Source organism: Tachypleus tridentatus, chromosome 9 (assembly GCF_004210375.1).
Source record: "Tachypleus tridentatus isolate NWPU-2018 chromosome 9, ASM421037v1, whole genome shotgun sequence".
NCBI classification, from domain to species: domain Eukaryota; kingdom Metazoa; phylum Arthropoda; class Merostomata; order Xiphosura; family Limulidae; genus Tachypleus; species Tachypleus tridentatus.
Genome location: NC_134833.1, coordinates 154,359,554 through 154,367,291, shown reverse-complemented (window position 1 = coordinate 154,367,291; position 7,738 = coordinate 154,359,554).

Here is a 7,738-nt window from a genome sequence, read left to right as displayed (position 1 = left end):
ATCCACCAAAATGGGTGATTTTTATAAAAGGTATCTTTATAACTTTGTTAAAGTTATACCACCAAATACAACCGGCATGGCCAGGTGGGTTAAGGCGTTCGACTCGTAATCTGAGGGTCGCGGGTTCGAATCTCCGTCACATCAAACATGCTCGCTCTTTCAGCCGTGGGGTCGTTATAATGTTACGGTTAATCCCATTATTCGTTGGCAAAAGAGTAACCCAAGATTTGGCGGTGGGTGGTGATGACTAGCTGCCTTCTCTCTGGCCTTACACTGTTAAATTAAGGACGGCTAGCGCAGATAACTAGCGTGTAGCTTTGCACAAAATTCAAAACAAACCAAACCATCAAATATCGCCGCAGTATGGTAATTTTAATTTTGGATTGAATTTTGGCTACGTGTTTATAACACTAAAGAACATACAAAATGTATGGTAAACCTGATCTTTTTCTATGGCTGCTCTTTTACACCTAACTTTTCACATTTAAAATTAACTTCTGGTTAATACATCATGAAACCAATTAAGAAAGTAATTCAAAAGTATGAAGTTGCGCCTACTCACTAAAATTAGTAAGAGAAGAAAAGATATAATTTCATAAACTCTAATGAGAAATAAAAACAAATATTTTAAGGGAGAACACGGTTAATTTTATAAATCGTTTCCTTGTTACTAAGCAAGAACAAAATGTTACTATATCGCCGGTATCGAAACCCAAATTTTAGCAATTTAAGCTGTGAAACTTACTTCTAAGCCACCGAAGGGCAATGCCAAATTAGAAATCCAAAATGCAAATTTGTATTCTATATACATATATATATGTGTATGGTAAAATGGAAAATATATATATTAATACATGAAACTTTCGTTACTTGGTAAAACTCCATAATTACGAATTGAAGAGGGGGAGCAAATGTACATTTCACAAATATATTTATTGTTCCATTTATTGTTGTTTATTTTGAATTTCGCACAAAGCTACACGAGGGCTATGTACCAGTGAAAGGCCAGAGGGAATGCTGCTAGTCACCACCGCCAACTCTTGGGCTACTCTTTTACCAACGAATAGTTGGATTGACCGTAACTTTATAACGCCCTCACGGCTGAAAGGGCGAGCATATTTGGTGTGACGCAGATTCGAACCCGTGACCCTCAGATTTCGAGTCGAGCACTCTAATGTCTTGGCCATACTAGAGAGTTATATCACTTAATACTATCAATAAATAACCAATTAACACGTTGATTGAAATCTTCTCAAACATAAATTTAATTATTTTTTTAAATACAAAATACCAAGCATTCAATTTCTAACTCTGTTATACGACTGAGAATAAATAGCAATAGTTACTTACGTGGAGTTTGATCGGGAATCGTTGATATTTTGCATTACAAACATTCTTAAAATACAAGTTCAAAGTACCCACTAAAATACAAGGCTAGTTTAGCCTTGTTCTTAACTTCAAACATAGAAATGATCTAAAGGATGGGAATTAGGAAATATATGGATGCAAATGACCATCACTTTATTGGGTTTAATGTTTTGTTGCATATGGAAATTAGTTGTAACGATATTTTGGTTACAAACTTCTAAAAAGCTAATTGTGAATGGATGTGAGAAGAATTCTTTGTACACGACTGTTTTGAATTAATCAGCTAAGTTATATAAAGACACTGATCAGATGTGGAAAAACTGTACAGATAAATTTTTAAGTGTTCAAAGTAAACATAAAAAAGGGATAGCTGTAAGTAAAAACTGGGTTGGCTCACAAATAGATTAAAAATAAAAAAAAAAGAATCATAAATTTAAATATTTAAATTGAATGGTATGGCAGGAGATTTAGAAGATCAGAAAGCTGGCGTAACAGAAGATTTAGAAGATTAGAAAAGCTAGTGTAACAGGAGATTTAGAAGATTAGAAAGCAGGTGTAACAGGAGATTTAGATGATTAGAAAGCTGGTGTAACAGGAGATTTAGAAGATTAGAAAAGCTGGTGTAACAGGAGATTTAGAAGATTAGAAAAGCTGGTGTAACAGGAGATTTAAAAGATTAGAAAAGCTGGTGTAACAGGAGATTTAAAAGATTAGAAAAGCTAGTGTAACAGGAGATTTAGAAGATTAGAAAAGCTAGTGTAACAGGAGATTTAGAAGATTAGAAAAGCTAGTGTAACAGGAGATTTAGAAGATTAGAAAGCTGGTGTAACAGGAGATTTAGAAGATTAGAAAGCTGGTGTAACAGGAGATTTAAAAGATTAGAAAAGCTGATGTACCAGGAGATTTAAAAGATTAGAAAAGCTGGTGTAACAGGAGATTTAGAAGATTAGAAAAGCTGGTGTACCAGGAGATTTAAAAGCTTAGAAAAGCTGGTGTAACAGGAGATTTAGAAGACTAGAAAAGCTGGTGTACCAGGAGACTTAGAAGATTAGAAAAGCTGGTGTAACAGGAGATTTAGAAGATTAGAAAAGCTGGTGTACCAGGAGATTTAGAAGATTAGAAAAGCTGGTGTACCCGGAGATTTAGAAGATCAGAAAAGCTGGTGTACCAGGAGATTTAGAAGATTAGAAAAGCTGGTGTACCAGGAGATTTAGTTAAAGACTGGTGTAGAAAAAAGCTGGTGTACCAGGAGATTTAGAAGATTAGAAAGCTGGTGTAACAGGAGATTTAGAAGATTAGAAAGCTGGTGTAACAGGAGATTTAAAAGATTAGAAAAGCTGGTGTAACAGGAGATTTAAAAGATTAGAAAAGCTGGTGTAACAGGAGATTTAGAAGATTAGAAAAGCTGGTGTAACAGGAGATTTAGAAGATTACAAAGCTGGTGTAACAGGAGATTTAAAAGATTAGAAAAGCTGGTGTACCAGGAGATTTAAAAGATTAAAAAGCTGGTGTAACAGGAGATTTAGAAGATTAGAAAAGCTGGTGTACCAGGAGATTTAAAAGATTAGAAAGAAAAGATTTAAAAGACTGTAAGCTGGTGCACCTGGTGAGAAAAGCTGGTGTACCAGGAGATTTAAAAGATTAGAAAAGCTGGTGTACCAGGAGATTTAGAAGATTAGAAAAGCTGGTGTACCAGGAGACTTAGAAGATTAGAAAAGCTGGTGTAACAGGAGATTTAGAAGATTAGAAAAGCTGGTGTACCAGGAGATTTACAAGATTAGAAAAGCTGGTGTACCCGGAGATTTAAAAGATTAGAAAAGCTGGTGTACCAGGAGATTTAGAAGATTAGAATAGCTGGTGTAACAGGAGATTTAGAAGACTAGAAAAACTGGTGTACCAGGAGATTTAAAAGATTAGAAAAGCTGGTGTACCAGGAGATTTAGAAGATTAGAAAAGCTGGTGTAACAGGAGATTTAGAAGATTAGAAAAGCTGGAGTAACAGGAGATTTAGCTTTCAGTTCCTATAATAACATTGACTGTAGAGCAACAAAGGATGAAACTTTCAGTTCTTATAATAACATTGACTGTAGAGTAAAAAAGGATGAAACTTTCAGTTCTTATAATAACACTGACTGTAGAGTAACAAAGGATGAAACTTTCAGTTCTTATAATAACATTGACTGTAGAGTAACAAAGGATAAAACTATCAGTTCCTATAATAACATTGACTGTAGAGTCACAAAGGATGAAACTATAGTTCCTATAATAACATTGACTGTAGAGTCACAAAGAAACGAAACTATCAGTTCTAATAATAACACTGACTGTAGAGTAACAAAGGATGAAACTTTCAGTTCTTATAATAACATTGACTGTAGAGTAACAAAGGATAAAACTATCAGTTCCTATAATAACATTGACTGCAGAGTCACAAAGGATGAAACTATAGTTCCTATAATAACATTGACTGTAGAGTCACAAAGAAACGAAACTATCAGTTCTAATAATAACACTGACTGTAGAGTAACAAAGGATGAAACTTTCAGTTCTTATAATAACATTGACTGTAGAATAATAAAGGATGAAACTTTCAATTCCTATAATAACACTGACTGTAGAGTAACAAAGGATGAAACTTTCAGTTCTTATAATAACATTGACTGTAGAGTAATAAAGGATGAAACTTTCAGTTCTTATAATAACACTGACTGTAGAGTAACAAAGTATGAAACTTTCAGTTCTTATAATAACATTGACTGTAGAGTAATAAAGGAAGAAACTTTCAGTTCTTATAATAACACTGACTGTAGAGTATCAAAGGATGAAACTTTCAGTTCCTATAATAACACTGACTGTAGAGTGACAAAGGATGAAACTTTCAGTTCTTATAATAACATTGACTGTAGAGTAATAAAGGAAGAAACTTTCAGTTCTTATAATAACACTGACTGTAGAGTAACAAAGGATGAAACTTTCAGTTCTTATAATAACATTGACTGTAGAGTAACAAAGGATGAAACTTTCAATTCTTATAATAACACTGACTGTAGAGTAACAAAGGATGAAACTTTCAGTTCCTATAATAACATTGACTGTAGAGTAACAAAGGATGAAACTTTCAGTTCTTATAATAACATTGACTGTAGAGTAACAAAGGATGAAACTTTCAGTTCTTATAATAACATTGACTGTAGAGTAACAAAGGATAAAACTATCAGTTCCTATAATAACACTGACTGTAGAGTAACAAAGGATGAAACTTTCAGTTCTTATAATAACATTGACTGTAGAGTAACAAAGGATGAAACTTTCAGTTCTTATAATAACATTGACTGTAGAGTAACAAAGGATGAAACTTTCAGTTCTTATAATAACATTGACTGTAGAGTAATAAAGGAACGAAACTATCAGTTCTTATAATAACACTGACTGTTGAGTAACAAAGGATGAAACTTTCAGTTCTTATAATAACACTGACTGTAGAGTAACAAAGGATGAAACTTTCAGTTCTTATAATAACATTGACTGTAGAGTAACAAAGGATAAAACTATCAGTTCCTATAATAACATTGACTGTAGAGTCACAAAGGATGAAACTATAGTTCCTATAATAACATTGACTGTAGAGTCACAAAGAAACGAAACTATCAGTTCTAATAATAACACTGACTGTAGAGTAACAAAGGATGAAACTTTCAGTTCTTATAATAACATTGACTGTAGAGCAACAAAGGATGAAACTTTCAGTTCTTATAATAACACTGACTGTAGAGTAACAAAGGATGAAACTATAGTTCCTATAATAACATTGACTGTAGAGTCACAAAGAAACGAAACTATCAGTTCTAATAATAACACTGACTGTAGAGTAACAAAGGATGAAACTTTCAGTTCTTATAATAACACTGACTGTAGAGTAACAAAGGATGAAACTTTCAGTTCTTATAATAACATTGACTGTAGAGTAACAAAGGATAAAACTATCAGTTCCTATAATAACATTGACTGTAGAGTCACAAAGGATGAAACTATAGTTCCTATAATAACATTGACTGTAGAGTCACAAAGAAAACAGTTCTTATAATAACACTGACTGTAGAGTAACAAAGGATGAAACTTTCAGTTCTTATAATAACACTGACTGTAGAGTAACAAAGGATGAAACTTTCAGTTCTTATAATAACATTGACTGTAGAGTAACAAAGGATGAAACTTTCAGTTCTTATAATAACACTGACTGTAGAGTAACAAAGGATGAAACTTTCAGTTCTTATAATAACACTGACTGTAGAGTAACAAAGGATGAAACTTTCAGTTCTTATAATAACATTGACTGTAGAGTAACAAAGGATGAAACTTTCAGTTCTTATAATAACATTGACTGTAGAGTAACAAAGGATGAAACTTTCAGTTCTTATAATAACATTGACTGTAGAGTAATAAAGGATGAAACTTTCAGTTCTTATAATAACACTGACTGTAGAGTAACAAAGGATGAAACTTTCAGTTCTTATAATAACACTGACTGTAGAGTAACAAAGGATGAAACTTTCAGTTCTTATAATAACACTGACTGTAGAGTAACAAAGGATGAAACTTTCAGTTCTTATAATAACACTGACTGTAGAGTAACAAAGGATGAAACTTTCAGTTCTTATAATTACACTGACTGTAGAGTAACAAAGGATGAAACTTTCAGTTCTTATAATAACATTGACTGTAGAGTAACAAAGAATGAAACTATCAGTTCCTATAATACCATCAACAGTGGACTATCAAAAGACAAAAATATCAGTTTTATAATAACAATAACTTTGTACAAGTAAAGGATAAAACCAACAGTTCTTGTAATGACATTAAACTACAAAAAAAAACTAATAGTTCTTATAATGACATCAGTTCTCAACTACAAAGAATGAAACTATCAGTTTTGTAAAAGGTTCAACCCTGAAACTATAGAATGAAACTATTTTAAAAACATTAACATGTAGTAATTAAGTGACAAATTTCCAATTTAGCTAGTATGTAAAATCGACTGGGATATCTTCCAATACTTTCTACACCCACAGTTTAAGGTTATCACTACAACTAAACCATCACATTCGCAAACGTATCTGGAACATTTCAAGCATGATTCATTGGTTTACTTTACATGTACAAGACAGCTCACATACTCTCGGGTCCAGTCATGGATCTGTTCCCCAGCAACCTAAACCTCGAAAATAATACCAAACATCTTTTTATCTAATCAAAACAACCCATATCTTTCTAAAATGACTCATTTTTTATCCACATTAAGATTCTTGGCTGACTCATGTGACAAGTGTTAAAAATACTAATAATTTTAAAATAATGATGGAAATGGAAGCTACATGTTAAACAAAGTGTCACAGAATATCACACCTGCACCTTGTGGGCATAGAAACATACAGTGAGTACCAAAAACCAACAACATTTACACTCATAAATGTAATTTGGAGTTGGTATAAAAAAGAAGTCTTTTTTAAAGCTCACTTGACTACCTCAACAACATCTGAAGGTAATCCATTCCATAGGAAAACCATCCTACTTGAAAAATAGAATTGTCTTATCTGAAGATGGTTTCTACCTTGCCTAAATCTATATTTTTGTCCCTTAGTTCTATAATTCTCACTGTTAAGTATGGACAATGTTGATGCATCGACATTATCATTCTTAAACACTACAATCAGATCCCCTCTAACTCTTCTTTTTTTTAGAGTAAACAATTTTAAGGACCTGAATCTCTCTTTGTATGACAACCCTTCCATCCCAGATATCATTTTAGTAACTCTTCTCTGAATCCTTTCCAACAATTCAATGAATTTCCTAAAGTAAGAAGCCCAAGAATGAACACAATACTCCAAATATGGCCTAACTAGGCCAATAAAATGATAACCTGTTTAGACTTGTATTCATTATTTATGTAGCTACAATCTAAAATCCTATTTGTCCTACCACTAGCAACAGCACACTGTTTGGATGGCTTAAGAAAATGATCAACTTTTACACCAAGATCCTTTTCTTTTATGGTGCTGATAAGATTATTCCAATCCATAATATACTTATAATTCAAATGATGATAACCCACTACCTTGCATTTATCATAATTAAAATCATCTTCCATTCATTTGCCCATCCCAATGAATGATATAAATCCTTTTGTAAATCAGCAACACCCAAGACACTAATATCATCAGCAAATTTACATAATTTATTAACAATTCCTTGATCTATGGCATTAATATAAATCAGAAAAAGCAATGTTCCTAAGAAATATATATATGTAAAAATGGCTCATTTGGGTTGAGAAAATATTTTACATAGAAGAACAAACAATGTTTTGACCTTC